The sequence below is a fragment of the Perca fluviatilis genome, chromosome 4 (genome assembly GCF_010015445.1).
Source record: "Perca fluviatilis chromosome 4, GENO_Pfluv_1.0, whole genome shotgun sequence".
NCBI classification, from domain to species: domain Eukaryota; kingdom Metazoa; phylum Chordata; class Actinopteri; order Perciformes; family Percidae; genus Perca; species Perca fluviatilis.
The window spans coordinates 6,548,190-6,568,927 of NC_053115.1; the positions used below are offsets into that span (position 1 = coordinate 6,548,190).

Here is a 20,738-nt window from a genome sequence, read left to right on the forward strand (position 1 = left end):
ATGGTGATACAGACCTGTCCACTTCATTGTAATGGTACCCCTTCTGCATATCGCCTATTGATTGAGGTGGATACCTATGTAATCAATGATCTTTTCCCTACATTTTTACATAATTTAGAAGATATTTTTCAATCTGCAAAAATGAAATGAAGTTAAATACATTTTATGGGCATTTGTTTCAGTGTTGGCGGAAACAGAGCTGTACTAACATCCTGATATCGCTTCAAGTCCCTGTAACTCTAACTAGCCAGGAACACAGGGGTCAAACATCAGCAGCTCCTACACCTTTTGGGTTCACTTGTTTGGAATGGAGATCTGTGCTCTGTGTAGTACAGTCGGAGATAAGAGCCAACGTTTAGAGAAATGTAAGTGCAAGCAGCTGTATGCATAAACGCAGTAGGAGATAGCTCCAGAGGTAGATTGACTGGGAGATTATTTGCCGCCTCGACTGCAGGCAAGCTGAGAGCCAGACGAGTCGGGGATGAAGAGAAAAACAACTTCAGGACTTACATTAAAGAGCACGTCATGGTCAGTAGCACGATTACAAGCTGCAGTTTTCCTTCAGACATTTTGCCTTTAAATAAAATAAACTGAAATAATTAGATGACATAAAAAAACAACCTAGAAGGAATAAATAGTTTCAAATTAAATAGGTATTAAACATTTTTTTATACATATCAGAGATCAAGATTCCATTACATATATGTTGCAGTGATCTTGATCAAACACAAGCTTCATCTATTATACTGTTTGATGACTTCTCTTCAACTAACTGGATTAGCCACCATCTAACATAGCCTAAGTGTGTGAGAGGGAGACGATATTGATGTTGATCTTGGCAGAGCACAAAAGCAAATAGATGATCAATACAAGAACAGCATTTGGATGTTGAACCACACTTGAGCGTACTTGTGCCTTGCGGAGCACAGGTTCATTAGCGCACGTGTGATTAAGTGCTTGTGTTAAACCAAGCCAAACATCAACCTTATACAACCCTCAAAATTATACAAAATGTGTGCATTCATTGGTGTATTACTACATACAAACAACTTCATTATGTGCCTCTTGGGATTGTGCTGCTTGCTATTCCATGTCATTTACTCTGAAAGGCACGAACCTAGATGCATGTGGTTGGCATGGCTACTGACTAAAATGCACATACCAGAGCTCTGTGGCTAGAGAAGTAACAGGTTGGCAGGTGGTTGTTTATCACTAGTTAAACATTGTTGGATGTTATCGCTCAAGCCTGAGTTTAAGCTGCACTCTTGCATACTAACTTGAAATAAGTTTACAGAAGCTCTGTAACACATTTCTATACAAAATCAAGGAACATTTCTGGTTTTCTGATAAGCAACAATATCAAGCATGCTGTGGTACTTATTTATGAAAGAAAGAAGTGGCAGGAGCGCTTCTGGTATACTTTTAATCACTGGTGCTCATGGGCAAGGGAATACAATTCACAAAAAGGAAGAAGAAGAAGGAAGTGACACACCCTGAGGAAGGCTCAAGCCGGCACGCGTTGGTGTATATTTAATGTCTTGCCCTATTAAAGGCCTTTTTTATCACTTTTTGTAACCAACCTTGAGTGACTGGACATGATTTTGTATTGGTCATAATTCTTCTTCCTTTTTGTGTATGCTGTGATACTTATCAGCAAAATTGCTTGACGTTTTAATTAATATAGTTGGACGTAGAAAATATTTGAAAAGCTCAAATTACCTCATGGTATCAGCAGATCTATGTGGTCAAAGAGAAGGAAAAAAAAAACTATCCGATTCATCTCTGGACTAATCCCTGGTGGAAAGTGATCTAACAGTCCAGGAGATGAAAAAGCCTGGCAGAAACTACAGATGTGAAAATGAAAAAAAGAATCCACAGTGGCAATACCTTGATGTTTTCAAAAACAAAAAATGCAACTTGTGTCAAAGGTGTACCATGTCAGAGCAGGATGCCAATATCTAAATAATGCAGTAAAGGCTGATACAGTGTTGAAGGACACGGCACTGTACTGTTCTTATGAAGTCCTTCAGCTAAAATGACTTACAAGATAGTCGATTCCATCAAGCCTGGGATTTAATAAGGTTGCAATGACAGGTTACTGATTTCTACAGATCATATATGGATTGAGATTATGCCTTTGTTTCATTTTGTAAGCCAGGATCTTTATTGTGTCTTTATTGTGTTTTGTCATCACCAGTAACATCACCAAATGATTCCTCCAAGATGCCTGAAAGGGACTCTATATATTGCCAATTAAATGGTAAGCAGAGACGTGCACATGCTCAGACAACTGACTCAATTGGCAGATGTAATTGTCAGCTTCGGGACACCCTCACGTATCATCCGCAGGCAGACGGTCAAACTCCTGCGAACCGCTGAGATAGACACAGCAGCTAGACGAGGCAGACTGGGGGCATTATGGATCTCTCCTTCTCCCTGTCAAAGGAGGCAATATTTATGTGAGAGTCAATTTGTGGAACAGCAGACTGAAATGTTCTGGGTATAAGGGAGCCATTATGATTCAATTTGAACGAGTTAATGAGGTCTAAGAATAAAACTTTAGAAGAGACATTTTATGGATTTGAAGGATTTGCCAGATTTATTTAAGTATTTGGACAGTGTATACTGAAAGTAGAGGATCATGAAATAAGAAATGAGGTCAACTCCAGTGTGATTTTCATGTTGGTCTTTTTGAGAGAAGGGTCTAAACAGGATATAATCTCCACCACTATTTCCTACCTCATATTATATGCCTTATATCGATATATTATACCTCCACAGACTCTAAACTAACACTACAATTGAAATACTATATAGACAGGATATACATGTACATAGTTTGGACACCTTTTCTCATTCAATGACGTTTTTTTTTTTTCATGACTGATTACATTCTTTATCAATGAACATCTATGATAACACACAGTGTGAATTATGTACTTAAGAAAAAAGTGTAAATAATAAAAATGAAACATGTCTTCTATTTTAGATTCTTCAAAGTAGCCACCCTTTTGCTTTTTATTAATAAGGGAAAAAAATCCACTAATTAACCCTGACAAAGCACACCTGTGAAGTGAAAACCATTTCAGGTGACTACCTCATGAAGCTCATTGAGAGAACACCAAGGGTTTGCAGAGTTATCAAAAAAGCAAAGGGTGGCTACTTTGAAGAATCTAAAATATACGACATGTTTTCAGTTATTTCACACTTTTTTGTTAAGTACATAATTCCATATGTGTTCATTCATAGTTTTGATGCCTTCAGTGAGAATCTACAATGTAAATAGTCATGAAAATAAAGAAACACATTGAATGAGAAGGTGTGTCCAAACTTTTGGCCTGTATAGTAGTGGGCCGTAATAATGTTTTGAATTAAAAATATATTACCTGCTCCTAACTGCCTGGTAAGAAGCTATCAAGATCCATTTGCAAAAGTAAACTGCAAAAGCTAATCTCCAAATGGAAATTAACCTTCTTGAGATAACAAAGACAAAACCAGAAATGCAATTCCTGGAAGAACAATTAAAGTTGGCCGTCCCAAAGGTGGATGATGTAACTTAATTGTTGGCAAATTATAGAAGAGACTCTAAAAGAAATATGTAATTTTTATTTGAAGGAAATAAAGAAGACTTAATGAAATAAACAAACAAATTTGTCTTTTTGATGGAAAAAAAATTGGCAGAGCCTGTATGTATTGACAGGCAGAGAGGCAATTATTTGGAGTATAATGTGAATTAAAGCTTTTTAATACCATGGTCTGGGTGAATACTCGATTCTGATTGGCTGCAGGGTGTCCATAAAGGAGTTCCGGTAAACCTGACTGTTTACTGTTCTAAATGAATGCGCTACATTAAAACAAGAAGGAAATGTTGGATCTGTTATTTCCAACTTTGTCCTCTGAACACCACAGGATGGCGCTAACACACACGCTGCAAGAAGTAAGTTACACTGCTCCTCTGAACTTACTTTTGGTGCTTTTCCATTACATGGTACCTGCTCTACTCTACTCTACTCTACTCTACTCGACTCTACTCGACTCTACTTGACTCTACTCGACTCTACTCGACTCGACTCTACTCGCCTTTTTTGGTTTTCTATTACGAAAAAAAGTACTTGGTACCTGCTAACAGGTACTTTTTTTAGTACCACCTCAGTCGAGGTTCCAAGCGAGCTGAGCTGATACCAAAAGGTGACGTGAAAGCGACAGATGGGGGTGTCCTGAACAAACATGCCATTTTTAAATAGTTTAGCCGTCTGTGTTTTTTTTTGCTGCCTCCAGCTTCATTTGAAACAAAATGTGTCTTCTGGCTGTGGCAACAACAACACACCTTCAACATTCTGTGTGTGTGTCGCGTTAGGTCACACATGGATGTATTAAGAGAACGGGTCACAGCAGTTTACTGCGGCGCCGCTATGACGACTAGCCACGCTGAGGCAGTACTAAAATCTGCAATGAAAGAGTCGAGGTGAGGCGAGTAGAGTAGAGTCGAGGCGAGTTGAGCAGGTACCATGTAACGCTTGTTTCACAGCGAATTACGTTATCTCACATCCCGTTCACTGTTCAGGTCGGTACTTCAGGTAACGTTAGCTACACATCGCGGATAAAATTGTTTGTTATATTGCTTTGGGGACAATGACATGGCTGATAGCTAGCTTGTCTTGTTGTTCAACATACTGTCAAATAATCTTTACTGATTGCCAACTGTACACAATGTTATTGACTTAGGATCTTGCTAGCATAGCATTAGCTTTCTGGCTCGTAGCTAATCTGAAGGGTTCTACCAGTTGAGCGGACTATAAATATCTCCCGTTGCTAAGGGTGGCAAGTCGTATCTAAGGTCTTACCTATTTCCTGGAGGAGTGAACAACGTTTGCGTTGCCTAAGAACCTTATAGGATGGGAATGAATGTTCCAGGTATTAGTCCAACCCTCAGGCGTAACCAGGGAAACAAGAGTTATTGTTTGGATAAACTTTAGATTTCGATTGTAAAACAAATTAAAATATAAACTAATGTATTAAAAATATGTTATTTGGCAAGTGACCATGGTATAAGCGGGTTAATGCCCTTTGAGGTGTCCATTGTCAGGTATTAATGGACTTCGGCGGAGGCAACCGTTTACGCCTCGCCGTCGTCCATTAATATCTGACAATGGACACCTCGTCGGGCATTAACCCTTTCTTATTGGTCTGCTCGGCATTTACCTTCACATAAATGCTGTGGACTCTCGATTAACGTCATCTCCTTTTTTTGCTAATGGAGCTGCAATAGTTCTGTCAGGGCAGCCAGTTCTGAAATGTAGGATGATCATCATTATTCACTCATCATTCATCATTGCCTAAGAAGTCTTCATTCATTTCATTGAATGTCTTGTCAATGTGTTCAGAGTCTCTGATCAATATCAATAAAGCCTTGGAATATTGAATACCTAAAAATCAAGACATCCTTCTCGTCTGGTATCAGGTTAATCAAACATATTTGTCGCACTGCTTATCTGCAAGTTGACATTCCCTCAAGTTTGACTTAAACCCTAAAGACAAAAAATGTTTCCTTAAAGGTGCAATATGTAATATTGTATGTAATACTGGCAGCTAGCGGTTAAAATAGTTACTGCACTACCAATTCAAAATACTGGACAGTCGTTTCCCCCGCCCCCTCCTGCCCAGACTCGAAGTTCACGGGGGTTGCCAGGCTGAGACCGCAGCATTCACAACAATGTTGCTAGACGCTTTTTTCACATAGCCAGACATTACTGCACAGCACAGCAGAGTAGCTAACGTTAGATGCTAGTCTCACATAGCCAGACATTACTCCACAGCACAGCAGAGTAGCTAACGTTAGATGCTAGTCTCACATAGCCAGACATTACTCCACAGCACAGCAGAGTAGCTAACGTTAGATGCTAGTCTCACATAGCCAGACATTACTCCACAGCATAGTAGAGTAGCTAACGTTAGATGCTAGTCTCCAATAGCCAGACATTACTCCACAGCACAGCGGAGTAGCTAACGTTATGCTGGCTATATCGACAGTCATAAAAGCCCGTGCTCACGCGGAGCCACAGATACACCACGCGGAGCTCTGTAACCAACTGACAGACACACTTTTTCGGCTTAAAATTACAGTATGAACCGCTAAAAACACAACAACCTCACCGTCCTCTCCACACGCCAGTCATGCACACTTCCTCGGCTTAGAATTACAATACGAAACGCTAAAAATACCACTGCCTTGCCGACGGAACACACTTCATTGGCTTAGAATTACGGCAACAATCGCTAAACACACTGCAAACTCACAGTCCTCTCTTTCCGATTTACAGCCCCCCTCTCGTGGCTTAAAATAACTCCCCGTTGTCGGCTCCAGCTGCTGAACTACACGTTGTAAACAGCCATGGCCCGCTTACCTGGTCCTCCCAGTAACGTTAGCAGTTAACAGGGTTAGCATGGCGGCGTTAGCCAGGACCAGTCGGGATCACTTTACTGGCTGTGTCTCAATTGTTTTTGCGAGTAACCAACTCGGGTACTCTAGCTATATAATTCAATGCGAGTACACAAATGTTGAAATGACATAAAATGCCCGTCCCTAGTGGCTGTGATAAATTAGCCTGAAGCTATGCTTACCTGTTCAGGAGGAAATAAGCCAATTCTGCGTCCTTTTGGGATCTAAGCTGTCTCCATCTTTCAAATACATCTCCAATATTTACCAGGGGGTTGTTACGTCTCTGGTCACGCAACTGTTAGAAACATGCCGTTTATTTTTTTTTTTTTTTTTTTAGGTCCGGTAGAATCTATCTCCGTTGATCCTGTTCGTTTGTTAGCTGCTTTCATGGCTGTAACAACGTTACAGCTGTAGCGCGCTGGGTTTACGTTTTTACAGGTATATCTGGCAACCCGGCCTGGCTGTCAAACTGGGCCGTTGATAACAACCACAGACCAAAACATAAACATAAATTCCGTCACGGAATGTAAATTTCAAAAAGAAAAAATACTGACATTAGCATTGTTATCAGAAAAGATAGTATTTCAGTTTAACATGTTTCCTTAATATCTGATGAGGCAATGGTGTCATTTTTGGATTTATTACAGTACGAATATTACATATTGGACCTTTAAAGGAACTAACATTTTTGAAGAAAATGGCCACGGAACAGTCCAGCAATAGAAACCTTTTGCATCGATTCCATTTTGTAATGGACGGACCAATTTCTTCCTATGTGCACTTTGTCTCATTAAAGTGAGAGTCTAGTTACATTTTTATAATATCTCAAGCCTTAGTCAGTTATAACTGCCAGCCAATTGCCAGAGAAATCCATTGTACATACAGCCTCTCACAAAATAATTATATGTGGAGCATGTATATCTTTTATGTACAGTATGTGCTGTTTTTTCCAATTTGTCTAAATGTATTTCTCTGTTGAATGCTTGCTTGCCTTGGAATTGGCCGTGGGAGGGACAAATGAAGTGTTTTGAATTTGATTACTTCAGCTATAGTATGTAATATATATAATATAATCAATATTGGAGCAGCAGACAAATCTACCAAATGTAACTACATTTCTACACATCGTAGGAAATCCTGACCATACCCTGGATTCATATGTTTATTTAGACATGAGAAGAATGGTCACTAATGGTCGCATGTTTGTTCTTATTGAATGGGATTCTTTGCAAAGTTTTTGGTCTTTATGCAGCAATTTCCCTAAATTTTCCTCCATATGTGAGATGATAAATTAAAGTTAAAGATAAAGTCTGTTCACCAAATGTTTATGCATGTCACAGTTACAGAGAACATTGGACCCAAGTGCAGAGATAGCCAGAAATGTGGTAAGCTTGAATATTTAATTAAACGAAAGTCCATACACAAAAGGTGTCCAGAAAACAGCAGGGAATGTAATCCAAAAAATGAAGTAGCAATCAAAAAAACAGGAATACAGGAAACAGTAAACAGCAATACTGAGACAAACAGGTAGACTACTCACAGAACTCCAAACAGAAAATACAATGACCTGACAACAGACAAGGGAAACACAGAGACTAAATACACAGGGTAATGAGGTAACAGGGAACAGGTGACACTAGGGCTGGGGAACAGGTGAAAGACATCAGACAGGCGGGAAAAAAAACAACAGACAGGAAGTAATACTAGACAAGACAAGACAGAAAACCAGACTACCAAAATAAAACAGGAAACAGAAACATACAAAAATGTTATACTGTATGAATAATGCCTGACTTTCAACCAACATCATCATCTAACCAGCAGGATGATTGCAACTACGACACTATGCTCCGCAGAACACAATGAACATTTAATTAATTGATTAATTGATTGACAAATGGCTAGAATGTAACGTATTAAGGTGATTATAAAGTAAAATCCTCTCTGCTACATATTCATTTGCGACCCCTTTTCTTTAGTAATCTGATCTTTTAGTGGTTCATTGCACATTGGATTGTTCCCTCTTGTACCTGCACTGGCTCCCTGTCCAATACCGTATTGACTTTGATTTTTCTGCTCACCTTCAAAGCTCTCCATAATCTCGCTCCTCCATACCTCTCTGAACTCCTTCAGCCCTACACTCCATTCCAAACTCTCAGATCCTCCTCTTCCTCGATGCTTTCCACTCCTTCTGCCCGCCTGTCCACAATGGGCTTCAGAGCCTTCAGCCATTCTGCTCCTCGCCTTTGGAACTCCCTCCCTCTATCCATCCGTACCATAGAGTCTCTCCCCACCATTAAAACCTCCCTCAAAACTCACCTATTCCGAAAGGCCTACCCCACATTACTCCACTCTCACATAGAATTCAGGTATATATTGCTTTCTTTTAATTTTCTATCACAATTTTTAAATGTGTTTGTTTTAGTTATTTAATATTATTTGCCTTTTTAACTGTATTTTTGCTTTCATTTAACTGTAAGGTGTCCTTGAGTGCTATACAAGGGGCCCATAAATACAATATATTATTATTATTGTTATTATAAGAGGCAATATTCATAACTTATTTTCACTTCTGTAATGATGTGTGGAAGGAAACTATATTTAGAAAATAAGAGTCAAACCCCGACTGAGCCTGAAGAGCTGTGCGTCATCAGTGCTGGAAAGTGATTGAGGTCGAAATCCATCATTACTGTTCCTCAACAACACACACAGCCAGTAGGGGTCAGAAGACATGTGGAGGTCTCTCATGTTGCAAACATGTGCCATTGATTGAGAACTCCTTGAATTCCTTTCTTTCATCTCTCTCCTGCATCTCTGTTAGAAGGTGAAAGTGGAGTAGAAAGTGAGAGAAGGTATTTTATGGAAAGCACCCTAGGTGACAGTCAAGAGTGTCAGTCATGTCAACTTATGACTTTCCCATCAGCCTCAGCTGACACATGGTAAACCGTAAACATCATGTTAGCATTGTTGGCACGTTGACAACACATTGACTAAACTCAAAGCACCACTGGACATAGCTTCAGAGCCACTATAGTGCAGTACTGTCATGTTTTTTTTTTGTTATCTTCGCACACATTTCACATCACACATATGCACACATTACAGTCATGACTGATAACCCTGATGTAACACATTCTTACAGTAAAATGATTACAGTTTTTCTCAGTCGCTTTGGTACATTTCTCGAATCATACTCGACATTTGCAAAACAGTAAGTGCATTTCTCAAACCAATTGGATTACCTGCAAAAGCCAGTCTCTTGCTCAAAATCCTTAGTTCATCTATCAAAAGTAAAAATCTGTGTCAATGAACATGTCAGTGCCATCAGAATGACAAGTCCTTGTGTCATTGTGTACGGATAAGACAGTCAAATTGCTTAGTCATGTTGACAATATAACAGTGTACTCTGGAGGGATGTTCTGATGTGAACTATGGCTAACGTTTTGATGACAATTGTTGTAAATTGTAGGTTACCCCTTAGCGTATGTGGGAGTTTGATTGCAAGAGACTAGACAAGATTCACATTTACGCTTTTACTGTTTGAACTGTAATTTGTTGACAGACCATGCCATTGCGATACAGAAAGGAAAAGACAGCACTGCATAGCACAAAGAAAAAAACAACAACGTAGAAATGTGAACATAGGACCATCTCCTTAAGGAAAACTGTACATGCAGTGCTGTAGGAATTACAGTGCACTCTTTCTACACCTCCTGACGTTCCTGTCTGTTGGGCCACAAATTCTCATCCACATCACAACGAATATCTTCTCTTGCGATGCAGCGTGGAAAGAATATTTTAGAGTGTCTTATCCAGCCTCTGCAGGGCATCCGCTGTGATGTCATCACACGCTGCATCCATGGTGTATGTGGCTGGCGATCATATACCTTCCATCTCCATGCTGAGAAAAATTCCTCAATGGGGTTAAGGAATGGTGAGTAGGGTGAGAGGAACTCCATCAGCATCCTGTTGTGGGCCGCAAACCATTGCCTGATGATGTTAGAGCGATGGAAACTGACATTGTCCCAAACTATCACGTACTTTGGCAGGTCATTTCCAATCTGACCCCTCTCTTGTTCAGGGACGAGATCCCTGTAGAGAGCGTCTAAAAAGGTGACAAGACGCTCTGTATTGTATGGCCCAATAATGGGAATATACGTCAGCACACCATTCTCAGAGATAGAAGCACCCAGGGTTCCTGCCCCATTGGCCTGGCACATCAACTGTAGCTCTGTGGCCGATGATATTTCGACCACGCCTTCTGCGTTTGGTTAGGTTGAAGCCAGCCTCATCCCTGTAGATGAAGCTGTGCGGTGGTTCACTTGCTTCCAGTTCCATTATACGCTATATCCAGAAGACACAACATGAGTTTAATGAATTACATGCATTTTCATTTTGGGCAAGATACAGTTACATCAAATGTATACAGCACACATTACATATTCTTTTCTACAGCCATAGCAAATGTGTAAAGGTCACACTTACTGTATATAACTATACAATGTTGTACTGTTTACTGTGAGGTACAGTTGCTGCATGCTCATACATGTCTTACCTGTATGTACTAGTAGCGCAGCTCCTTCACTCTTTCACCATTTCTTTCAAATGGAACAGTGTACAGCTGCTTCATATTCATTTGGTGTCTTTTCAGCACCCTGTCAATGGTTGAAATGCTGACTGTTTGGATGTTTTCAAAGATGTTGTTGTCCTCTATAATGGCACTCTTTACCTCCTCTTAGTCTTATGGCATTGTTTTCTACAACCATGGTGCAAATAGCCTCCTCCTGTTCAGGTGTGAAAAGGGGCTCTCTGCCACCCCTGTGAAGTTGTCTTGCAGTCCAATGTGGAAAAAATATGGTAATGCAAAACACAAAATTGAGTAAGATAAAATGTCACTGTTTAAAGTATACTTACTGTATATTATAAAATGCAAGTGGAATACTGTAATATTGTATGAAGCATTACAGAAAGTATACAGTATTACAGTACAGTGCCTATTGTTAGATTACATACCTGTTCTGTTGATGAAAAGTCTGAATGATTGAGGACACAGTTGCTTTCCCAACATTTGGCTGCAACCTTCGACCAGCCTCGGCCATTGTAAGCCCATGATTGAGAACGTGGTCTACAAGTGTGGCTCTTATCTCATCAGGAACGCGCATAAGTCCTCGGCCTCTTCTGCCTCTTCCTCTGTTTTGCCTCCCAACTCCTCCACCACGCAGCCTCACTCCTCTTCCTCTTCTTCTTCTCTCTGGCTGTTGACCCCGTCCAATTCCTTGTCCTTCCACTGTCAGACATTGTAACATTGTGTTGTGCTCCGGCTATATATATACTTGCCAGTTGATGGTTCATGAGATGCACCTTGGTTAGAGAAAGTCAAGATTCACCTGGGAGCAATTTACCAATTCAGGACAGATTTAGAAAAAAAGTCTAATGGTAATGTATAGAAATATGCTTGACATATTATGACAACTTGTTCAACCATTTTGTATGAAATGACTTATGCTATGAACAGATGCCTAAATGTTGTGGGGGTGAGACTATTCAACAGAGACTCATTATAATCAATTTTGATCAACCTGACATAAGCAATTGATAATGTAGGAAACAGCATAATCATTTGCATGGATGTACCAAAGCATTTGCAACTTGTTCAAAGAAATAAGAAACTGATGTGATGTGACACAATGATGTGAAGATTGAACAGGTAGTTTGGAGAATTTCAATTCTGATCTGAGAAATGTACCAAAGAGACTGAGAAAAACTGTAAATTATTGGCTAAAATTAATATTTAATTTACTTTTTACTCACATGCAAATTATGTGACTTTTGTCTCTTGCTTAAGACCATGTTTGTGACGTTATTGAACATCAGCTGACATAATACTTCAGGGATAGTGTTGCTGTAGCAATGACAGGAAGCATTTTGGGGCACTGACCTTACAGTAAGATTAGCACACAAACCCTACCCTCCCCCCCCCCCAAAAAAAACGGAATCTAATGACTAGATACTGTGTAACCGATTCCATACATATCATAAATAACATATTGACAACAACCTGTACTTACCCCACAGTAGGAAAACACCTGTCTCCTTCAGAAAGGTCAATTGCTGGAGGGTCATGTGTAGCGTAAAATCAAAACTGTCAGCCATACGCATGTAACTCCTTTGGAAAACATAATTTTACCCTTAAAATAATTGCTTTACGTTTTAAAGCAAGGCATTTACCATACATAATACATACTTTGGAGCATCAGTGTGAATTAGATAGATAGATAGATAGATAGATAGATAGATAGATAGATAGATAGATAGATAGATAGATAGATAGGTAGATAGATAGATAGATAGATAGATAGATAGATAGATAGATAGATAGATAGATAGATAGATAGATAGATAGATAGATAGATAGATACCTTATTTTGCTGCAGTACACTAATAGTACAAAATAGTTCAAATAGTTGTAAGATATGCGTAGCCACAGACTAATTACCTTACCTCTAGTAAAAAGGAGACCCTTCTTCATGCGTCTGTGGTCCTCAGCTATGTTTGATCAGGCTTTACCAAGCACTACTGAACGTGTCAAGAATTCTTGCCCTTCCCTCATACTGCATAGGGAATACAAATGTTGTCAAGCATGTTGAATTCCTGTGTAAAATTAGACCAGAATGCAATGTTTCTGAATGCAATGGGCAGTTTTGATCGGTTATTTTTAATTTCACCCATGTGTTGAGACTGGTAATATAATAGCAATGCATCCCTTTTGCATGAAAATCAAAATGGATGACATTCGCATCAGCCTCAGCTGTACCTTGTGTTTAGTGCCATTTAAGTCAATATGTTATTTGTCCCAAGTCGGCAGTGAGTGCTGCTGCAAGCATAAAAACACATAGCAAAACAGTCATTAAAGCTCTTCTGGAGAAGGCTTGAGTGTCCACCATAACCCCACAGGGGCTGTAAATAATTTAAAGAACATTGAATATTGTCAACATCAACGTCAACATCACCATTACCAATGCAATATACGTCACCATCAACGGAACGTGTCTATTATGTAATTCTGAACATCTGCATCACCACGCAAGATCATCTCTCCGAATATAATATACAATACCTCCATATTTAAAAAATCATAATTGTCACTGAATCATCATCATCATCATCATCATCATCATCATCACTAAGGTAACTGACTTGTCAACAACAGTAGCAGTTACCTCCTGCCATCAGCATTCAAGGCTTGAATGGAGACAGGGATGAAGGATTTCCTGTTTCTCGTGGCAATAGCGACGCGTATGCCAAAATGGTAACAACTTGTACCCTGAATGAAGGGAATGGGCACTTTCTGACGGGTGGCCTTTGCTTTCTTAAGCACCTGCCTGTTGAATATGTGATTTAAACTACTATACTGCGCTGTACTCCTGTACTCTTCTCAATCTTAGCAAGGGCAGTCTTCTCTTTCGTAGCCTACCAAGCAGATGTCGTACCGGAGACTCACTAAAAGCTGCATCGGAGTCTTATCAACCTGGAATTCAGCAGGTTTTCTTAAGCAAAAAAGGGTGTTGCTGGACTTTCCTATACAAAATTCCAGTATTTAAATCAAATTCCAGGCATTTATCATTTATTGTGCCAAATTGGTTACCATGTCCACTGCCTGACATCTACCTTGACGGGGAAGTCGTCTGTATCTTGCATTGCCAGAAATGTCTCCACAGCGCTGTTGAGTAAGGTCTAGCTACACCATTTATATATTCCAGGATAGGAGGAAGAAACGATTTGGGTTGTTTACATTTCTATAAACCAATCACAATTATCTTGGGCAGCGCTAAGTTCCACTTATTTATTTTTTGTTGTCTCTGGGAAAGGAACTTGTTTTGGTGGAACATTTGCACCCCATAAAAGAGAACGCCACATAAAATGTTCAATGAAGGTAACTGTTCACATAATACTAGCCATTTAAATTCGTGGTGTACATGGTTAAACATAATTGGCACTTGTGTATCACCGTGTGTACTTTGTCCACAGCAATCCCCGCAAATCGCTCCTAAAACATCCCAGTTAGACAGTAAATGCCGTAAACATGTAATTTGTAATTCTTAACAATAATTCATCGAAAGAACCAAGCAGGCCTGCCTGCCTTATTGCACGATTAAAATGTTTCCTAAAATTAGCCATTTTCAGTGTGTATTGTTAGCTTGCTAGCTCAGATGTTGTTCTTGTTGTGAAGGGACAAAGGTTCAAATTATGATGGGAATCAGGCAGGGATTAAATGGGTCATAGCTGCTAGGCCATCTGTGTCCTGGCATGTACAGATGAAATGCAGGTTATGATGTGTAGCAACAAATTATTGACATATAAGGAAAGGTCACTTTTTGTATTTTCTAACATAGACATTTTTGCATGTCCAGCTTGTCAGCAGGATTGACATGCTGGCAAACCCCATCTCATCCAACAAGTAACCGCTGACTACTATCTATTTTGCATTTTGTATGTTAATACAAGGAACATATTCTACAACTAAATCACATCTACATGTGTACATAGAAAGCTTCCAAGGCAGCGCAGCTCAGCCACTTAGATCAAGTTGTGGTATAAACATTAGAAAAGTTGTCACGTAAACTCAATGTTTTGAGTAGGGGTGGGGGAAAAAATCGATACAGCATAGTATCGCAATATTTTCCGTGGCAATACTGTATCGATACACAGACGCCAAGTATCGATCTTTTATTATACATGTGTTGGTCAGTCTGTCTGCTTGACTATCCCATTTTGCAGCAATAAAATTGAAGTGAGATGAACAAACAGAGAAATGTATCTTTTTAGATAAAACAGATGTTGACAAAGTTTTCTTTTGGGGACATAATTTGAAATTGGGAAAAATTTGAAGTTGGAAAAAAGGTAATAAATTGCAATATATCGCAGAATATTGCAATGTCTTTAAAATCGCAATAATATTGTATCGTGACGTAAGTATCGTGATGATATCGTATCTTGAGGCCTCTGGTGATTCCCACCCCTAGTTTTGAGTACAAATACATTATTATAACCTCTTTGTTATTATTCCTTAGTTGATTATAACATATAAAGAACAAATGAGGACATGACTTAAGCAGTGTGTGTGCTTCCCATGAAGCCAATATTATCAGGAAGTAATATGTGAACAAAATAACACAGTACATATTACCACACTGGTAAGCCAATTGGAAGCCTCCCTCTCCCAAAAAATACCAGTGCATATAGCCTTAAGCATCTGGGGGCCCTGTTTCAAGAGCCAATGTGGGGCCCTATACCCCCCTGGGGGGCACTTTGCCCTGCAAGTCATTTTGATCTATACAAACTTGGTATTTAAGAATAACTTTATTTTCAAAGATATTGTAATGCTTTTATTTAGACAGAGACAAAAGAGAGGAAGACATGCAGCATAGTGCCCAGGGCTGGACTCAAACCCTGGCCGCTGCAATTAGGACTGAGCCTTAATGGTACGCACCCTACCCGGTTAGCTATACTGGTGAACCGCTTATTTAAAAAAATGTGATGTTGCTCTTACTTCAAATGCAACATAAATGTTCCATAACACATACATAAATTATTTAATTGTTTTTAGACAGTTTGATTTTTTTGCCAATTGATTTTGAATGAAAGCAAGCAAACACATTTCAGGAACAAAAGAAAGCAGCAAAACATGCTGTATAGTATTTAGATCCTTAAGTAAACGTACTACCACACTGTAAACATACTCTGTTACAAGTAAAAGTCCTGCATTGAAAATGTGACTTAAGTATAAGTATGTAAGTATCATCAGGAACATGTACTTAAAGTATTTAAAGCAAAAGTACTTAATGCAGAAAAATCCTCACATTATAGAAACTGGAACCGATCAAAACAGTGCTATCAATCAACATAGTGTTAAATCGGCTAATCATAGGCCTATATATTGTTGGGTAGTTTAATTTATAATAAAACATCATATTTTATAAACTACATTTGTTTTGTGTGCAAAAATCTAATTTGTAAAGTAACTAGTAACTAAAGCAGTAAAAAGTTAGTAAAAAGTGCAATATTTCCCTCTGAAATGTAGGGGAATAGAAGTAGAAAGTGACATGAAAAAAAAGACTCAAGTAAAGTACAAGTACCTCAAAGTACAGTACTTGAGTAAATGTACTTAGTTACATTCGACCACTGGCCCCATGTGATGCATGAAAGCATAATGGAGACCTTTTAAATGATATGATATATGTTGCATATCATGCAACCCAGTCTCATGGCAGTATGTGAAATGGTCACATTATTTAATCTATTGATACGTGTTCACGGGGACGTTTTTGTCGGTTTTTGGCGAAAGCAGACTGCCAGAGGTGAAAGAAGGCAGTGTAATAGAGTATTAAACCAGGCTGGTCAGCTCTGATAACAACGCCTCTCCTACAGCGGATGTATCTTTCTCCTCTCTCGGGACTCTGTCAATGACACACACGCACCCGTGTTCAGGCAGGGGTCAGAGGTGACAGATAGTAAAGGCCAGGAGATATGACATTTCCCTCCATAGCCGACTGGTAGAGGATGCCGGAGATACAGATGGAGGTCTGTGTATTTTACTGTATGAATTAGCTCTGCTATGGTCATTACATTGAGACTGCTGCTACAGTACATGCCAACTGACATGGTCTGACCGCAGGACAATGCTAAAAGCCATGCTTTTTATAAGTCTTCCTTAGACCTGAGGTCCCATCCAACGTTAGAGTCCATTTAGGATGTATGTGGGTTTTTATATAAGGATCTATTGTGCTAGTAGCTAATAAAAACCACCAATCAATTGACTCTGTGACTTGTTGCAATGTGATATACTGAACAAACACACATATGGAGCTGGATCCAAGCAAGCAGAGACACCCATTTTTAAAAGTTACCTTCACTGTATGTGTGAAGCTGGACAGCACAGGAGACATTTACACAAAAAAGACAGTGGGAGAGGGGGATTTATATATATATATATATATATATATATATATATATATATATATATATATATATATACAAAAGTTTGTATATATATATAATATATATACAGTACAGGCTAAAAGTTTGGACACACCTTCTCATTCAATGCGTTTTCTTTATTTTCATGACTATTTACATTGTAGATTCTCACTGAAGGCATCAAAACTATGAATGAACACATATGGAATTATGTACTTAACAAAAAAGTGTGAAATAACTGAAAACATGTCTTATATTTTAGATTCCTCAAAGTAGCCACCCTTGTCTTTTAGCGGCGAAACCCTTGGTGTTCTGTCAAAGACCGTTCTCCAGTGTGGTAGTCTCTCTGAAATGAGTTAAAGTTATGTATTGGAATTTTTTTCCTTTATTAATGGGATTGGGACCATCAGTTGTGTTGTGCAGAAGTCAGGTTGATACACAGCCGACAGCCCTATTGGACAACTGTTAGAATTCATATTATGGCAAGAACCAATCAGCCAAGTAAAGAGAAACGAGTGGCCATCATTACTTTAACAAATGAAGGTCAGTCAGTCCGGAAAATTGCGAAAACTTTGAATGTGTCCCCAAGTGCAGTCGCAAAAACCATCAAGCGCTACAACGAAACTGGCTCACATGAGGACCGCCCCAGGAAAGAAAGACCAAGAGTCACCTCTGCTGCTGAGGATAAGTTCATCCGAGTCACCAGCCTCAGAAATCGCAAGTTAACAGCAGCTCAGATTAGAGACCAGATGAATGCCACACAGAGTTCTAGCAGCAGACATCTCTAGAACAACTGTTAAGAGGAGACTGTGTGAATCAGGCCTTCATGGTCAAGTAGCTGCTAGGAAACCACTGCTAAGGAGAGGCAACAAGCAGAAGAGATTTGTTTGGGTCAAGAAAAACAAGGAATGGACCAGTGGAAATCTGTGCTTTGGTCTGATGAGTCCAAATTTGAGATCTTTGGTTCCAACCGCCGTGTCTTTGTGCGACACAGAAAAGGTGAACGGATGGATTCTACACGCCTGGTTCCCACCGTGAAGCATGGAGGAGGAGGTGGTGTGATGGTGTGGGGGTGCTTTGCTGGTGACACTGTTGGGGATTTATTCAAAATTGAAGGCAGACTGAACCAGCATGGCTACCACAGCATCCTGCAGCGACATGCCATCCCATCCAGTTTGCGTTTAGTTGGACCATCATTTATTTTTCAACAGGACAATGACCCCAAACACACCTCCAGGCTGTGTAAGGGCTATTTGACCAAGAAGGAGAGTGATGGAGTGCTGCGCCAGATGACCTGGCCTCCACAGTCACCGGACCTGAACCCAGTCAAGATGGTTTGGGGTGAGCTGGACCGCAGAGTGAAGGGAAAAGGGCCAACAAGTGCTAAGCATCTCTGGGAACTCCTTCAAGACTGTTGAAAAACCATTTCAGGTGACTACCTCTTGAAGCTCATCAAGAGAATGCCAAGAGTGTGCAAAGCAGTAATGAGAGCAAAGGGTGGCTACTTTGAGGAAGCTAAAATATAAGACATGTTTTCAGTTATTTCACACTTTTTTGTTAAGTACATAATTCCATATGTGTTCATTCATAGTTTTGATGCCTTCAGTGAGAATCTACAATGTAAATAGTCATGAAAATAAAGAAAACGCATTGAATGAGAAGGTGTGTCCAAACTTTTAGCCTGTACTGTATATATATTATATTTTTTATTTTTTTTGCTGAAGATACAAAAGATACTGTGTTACTACAGTGCAGGAGTTTTGAATAAATCTGCTCTCACAGCTGTGTTATCACAGAGTGATACTCCAAGTCCCTGCTGACAATCTTCCTGTTGTAAATAAATGAAGTGGGAGAGGCAGCATTAACAGTTTGAAAATGCATTAAGAGTGCCCTCTAGGGGAAATTGCTTTTCAACACATCTACATTTGAACAGCTCAAACCACAGTCAGCAAAGTGCTTTTCAAAAGAGTATCTGCAGCAACGGATGGTTAAAATATTGAATAATTACCCTGGAGATGGAGCTTGACAGGGCAACAGATTTAAATGAGATTGCATACAAATGTATAAATATGAATAAAAATAAGATAGCTGTGTAGCTGTTTTTTCACTCCTGCATGTTTGCTCTTTATCCAGGAGATGTCAGTACTGTCATTTAGAAGAAGGAAACCAGCAAGGTACTATTATGAATTGCCATGGATAATTGTCTGTACAGTGAATCAGTAAGTAAGATAATCTCCCCTATTGAGATTTCAACATGATTTTGATAACAACAAAGCATACAGGAACAACTGGACAACTTCTGTTTAATATCAATCTTCCACCTTTGTCAGGCTTTGTAAAGTCAATGCACTTTGTAATTGCACCTTTGTAGTACTTGATCTTGGACCTCTAGTAAGAGCAAACTATAAGAATAATGATGTGTGAGACAAGCTAAAGTGATATAAAACGTCCTCTTTACTGTGACAGTTCAGTGGGTTTGGGCCTCAGCAGAGATCAGTGAGGGCTCGGTGAGTCCTGGCCAGATCGATCACTCTATCTTTGTTGTGCTTGGCATCTATCTGCCATCAATCAGGCAGCGGTAGACACCTCCCAAGGTTAGAGCCCAGGTTGTCAATACCACACATGATTCAGTACTTTGTCAACAGGCATCACCACCAGTGTGTCTCTATCAGATGTATATTTATCCATCTGCAATGGTATACTGTAGCTGACAGATAAAGAAGTGTATTTAAAAGCAACGATGTAGCATTATCTCAGCCGGTATGTCGGACAGTGGACCAGGATACAGAGGGCCAGAATAATCAGCTCCTCTGATGGATGCAGAGGAGGATCTGCTGCAGCTGGCAGGCAGGGGCTGCCACTTAGTGTACATTATTTACCCTGATTATTCACAGGGCTGCATTCAGCCAGCCACAGATGCGAGTAAGGAAACGCGCGCTGATCCTTTGCTGACCAAGCCAAATTCACAATACATGCAGACGAAGCCAGTAAAGAAAAGCGTATTATTCAGCAGTCATTAAGTGATTCTGTTTGGAGAATTAATAAGCCACCGATTGTGGTTTTATTTGTTGTTTTTTTGTCACATCCCAACAACTAGACCGTATAAAAAAATAAAGAAATCTGGGTTTTGTGAAGAAATAGTCTGATATCTTCTTTATGGAAGAGAAGAGTTATACAGACATCACTGGCCACAGACAGACGCACTACATGACGTGGTGATTCTTGGGTGTCCAGGAGTTTCACAGTTCTTCTGACCTCTTGTGTTCTCCCAACCACCCTGCAGCACAGCGACAAAGAGCCTGATGTAGCTGCTTGTACTGTC

General features: G+C 39.6%; 1 long non-coding RNA gene across 1 annotated transcript; it reads right to left on the reverse strand.

Annotated features, from left to right (window-relative positions):
- Positions 1 to 2,055: 2,055 nt before the first annotated feature.
- On the reverse strand, positions 2,056 to 8,006 carry LOC120557891. Its single transcript, XR_005639033.1, has 3 exons — positions 7,980 to 8,006; positions 5,203 to 5,289; positions 2,056 to 2,436 (listed from the first exon to the last, which is right to left on the reverse strand). It is a non-coding gene; the product is annotated as an uncharacterized LOC120557891 (long non-coding RNA).
- Between the last annotated feature and the right edge of the window lie 12,732 nt (positions 8,007 to 20,738).